The sequence below is a fragment of the Peromyscus maniculatus genome, chromosome 23 (assembly GCF_049852395.1).
Source record: "Peromyscus maniculatus bairdii isolate BWxNUB_F1_BW_parent chromosome 23, HU_Pman_BW_mat_3.1, whole genome shotgun sequence".
Classification (NCBI taxonomy): Eukaryota; Metazoa; Chordata; class Mammalia; order Rodentia; family Cricetidae; genus Peromyscus; species Peromyscus maniculatus.
Genome location: NC_134874.1, coordinates 6,835,001 through 6,838,610, shown reverse-complemented (window position 1 = coordinate 6,838,610; position 3,610 = coordinate 6,835,001).

Here is a 3,610-nt window from a genome sequence, read left to right as displayed (position 1 = left end):
GGAAGAGTGATAACTCCCAGAAAGAATGGGACAGAGAAGTGCCATGGTTGTACAGAAGAGGCAAGTGTGGGTGAGCCAGATGAAAGGGCAGGTATCCCTTTGAGTCTGGAGAGGTGGTGCCAGCAGTGAAGTTCCAGGAGCTTGGGGGAACATGGCATGCCAAATCAGGAGTACAGGAGCCATCACATCTGCTGTTTCTCTGGAGGTCGGTAATGCTTCTATCGAACCATTATTCTCCTGGTTGGTGTCCTCCTTTGGTGCAGTGGCTGGTGGTATGATCTAGAGGGCCCTTGAGAGTCTGGCCTTGGCATGAATCTGGCAGGAGAGGTGGATCTGTGCAGGAACCTGCAAGAGTTTTTAAAACAAGTAGAACAGATTTACATCTTGGTGTCATAGCAAAAGCTATGGCTTTGGGTTAAAAGGTATGAACATTTTCTAGGGCCTGGTTTCAGCCCAATGAAACACATCTTTAAATCTATAAGCAGAAGAAATTTGCTGAGTGGCTGTGGTTGAGTGAGTGAAGAGGGAGGAGCAGGAAGGATTCTCTTTCCTCTCTAATGCAAACCTGTCTCTAAAAGCTGGGACAAGTAAAGTCCACAGAAATTTAAGGACTCCCAAGACTGTAGTCAGTGTTCTATCAGTTTATCAAAACTGCATTTATCAATGTTAAAACTCTGAACCTCTGAAGTCACATCTGAAACCAGTTTATCCTGTACCATGAAGACTTTGACTACATCACACCTGCCTGTACTTTTAATAGGAATCTTACTAATGAGCTACCAAGGTGCTTGTAGCCTTGGAGTTGGGGGAGAGAGCCGAAAATTGGCAAACATCATCAGATCTGAGAAGGATAAATAAGTGAACAGAAGTGAGACATCTTTCCTATCTTCACATAAACCAATGTTAAAGCTTCTTCTTTTTATCTAATTCACCAGGAGATAATGAGGGCAGTCATTGCAAAGTGAGTTTATCCCTTGTTTGAATCAGGTAGCAAGGTGAACTGTGAATAGACTCAGTGTGAGCTCTAAGAGAATGAGGTCTGTGAATTTCACGTAGAGAACAAAAAAGGCAGCTAAAGCTTTGGTTGCAGCTGTTGAATTGACAAAGCCTGGTTGTCAAATGACATCAGAGATCTGAGAAGGATACATTCTACCTGAGTTAGTGATTGAAAGTGACAGAGACTTCCCTGTTGGCTACCTAGACAGCCTCCTGTAGGTGGAAGTTTTCCTGTGTCCTGCAGTTGCTTAATCACAAGTAAACACACAGAGGCTTATATTAATGACACACTGTTTGGCCTGTACTAAGGCCTATCATTAACTAGTTCTTACAACTTAATTTAACCTTTTTCTATTAATCTATGTTTTGTCACGTGGCTTCGTGGCATTACCTGTGTTGTGTCACATCTTGCTTCCCTGGGCAGCACTCAGCATCTCTCTGCATTCTTCTCATTGTCTCTCTCTTAGATTTCCTGCCTGACTCTATTCTGCCTTGCCACAGGCCATAGCAGCTTCCTAATTAACCAATGGTACCAACACAGATTCATAGCTTGCAGAAAGACCATCCTACAGCAGCCTCCCCAAGATTCTCCATGGTCATTGAGGGCAGAGGTCTCAGGGCAACATCAGTGTTTGGCTGCCAGGCCTAGGCCTGCCAGACCTCAGAAGATCTGACAGTTGTGGGGTAGGGACTTCTGGGGAGGACCAGCCTACCTTGTCTAGGCAAAAGTGAGGCAATGGGCTCCCCAGAGTCCTGTTGTCCATGGTTTGAAAAAAGCCCTGGCAGCCGTTGAGGTGAAAGGCTGGTTTTGCTCAGCAACTGGTGCTGCCACTCTGGAGCAAGTTCCAAGTGGAGGTTCTGTGCCAATCCATCTTCTTTGGAGGAAATAAAGGTGCTGTCAGTATCCAGCATGTCTCTCTATCATGAAAAGCTTTGTAATTAAACATTTTAAATGCTATATTCTGCAGATCTCTGAGTTTTGAGGACTGTTTGTCTATTAGCTATGAACGGCTGACTATCAGCTTATGTTCCCTAAAAGTCTCCAATATGTTAGCAGCTTTCATATGACTAGGACTTATTGTCTCCTGAGAAAGCAAAGAAGAGTGTCAGGGGAAAGATTCAGGGCCAAATGGGAACAAGAAAACCAGGGCTTGTGAGTTGGGGTTTGGCCCCACTCTGAGAAAAGAACCCCCTTGGGGGACCAGAAGCTTTGTTTTATGTATGTATGTATGTATGTATGTATGTATGTATGTATGTATGTATGTATGTATATATATATTGTTTATCAAATTTGTTATTTATTAAACACATGCCATTATACATTTAACTTTTCTAGAAGCTTGGTGTTAAAGATTTGGTAAAGAGATAGGTGTAAATTTCTAAGTTAGCTTTTGTTAATCTGAATAGATCTTTTATAACTTTAAATTTCTGTTATCATATAGAATATATTATAAACCAGAGTTGAATCAAATATAGCTTTACATTTCATCATCATACACAAAGTCCAAACTAATCCACAATATTTGAGGATTGTTGGAATTTTATAACTGCAGTTTTGTCATTATTGTGAATCTCAATGCAAACATCTGACATGCAGGTATTCCTAGTCTACACCTGTCAAAGGTTCAAAAGAAGCAAGATCATTAAGGGGATAGCTAAGGCAGACACCAGGAAGGTTTCCTTATTGCATCTGCTTTTCTCTGTCATGGATCTACTTTTTCAGCAAGGCCATGGAATTTCTAATGATCCTTGAGTGGTTATCATAAAAACAGCATTGCTCTCCTAAGGCCTTCCTTAGGCCCTTTTCATGAAGGGACACCAATTGAACAAGTTTTAGGTCAAGGCCCCTTCTTACCTGGAGAACTGTTTTAGCTAGAGAAGAGAATAATTTCTCTAACTGTGTAACTGATTTTTCTAGGGCAGCAACATCTTCATCTACTGCTACTCCTAAGGCCCTGTTGTTCTGATTTTGAGTACAGCCAGTTTATAATCCTGAATAACTTATATAAAAATAATTAATTTTTAAGGCTACATAATACATCTTTGATTCTACATAAATTAGGTCAAGTGTCTTATTGTGCAGCCATTTTATTTAATAAATCTATCAATTGACAGCTCTGGGCCCAGTTTTCTAGTATATCAATGGGCATTATAGGTAGACATTTTGTCCCCTATGCCAGGGAATTTCTCTTTGACTTAGCCTTTTTAGTCTGTTTCAGGGGCAGGGACAATGTACTCTCTTCTATAGCTGCTACCAGCTGAAATAGGGCATAGGTGGTCAGTGCCCAACAAGACTAAAAGGCTAGTCAAAGGTATGCAGGGAATTTAAGCAATGGGCCACTTATCAGAAACATGTGATTATCTGACCAAGCTTATAGATGGAGAACAATCACATTGGCTGGTCTGGTCTACATCAGCCTTCAGCAAGTCCAGAGCTCATGATCATTTGGAGCAGATTGCAGTCAGCAACTGATGCTTTGACAATTCTGCAAGCCAAATGGAGAACTGTTGAGACAAGTTCAAACTAGGTATAGAAGTTAAATTTTAAGAACTTAATTAGAAATTTTAGACTTGTAGATTTAGTAATTGGGAAGGGGAGACAGAGAGAAAGAGA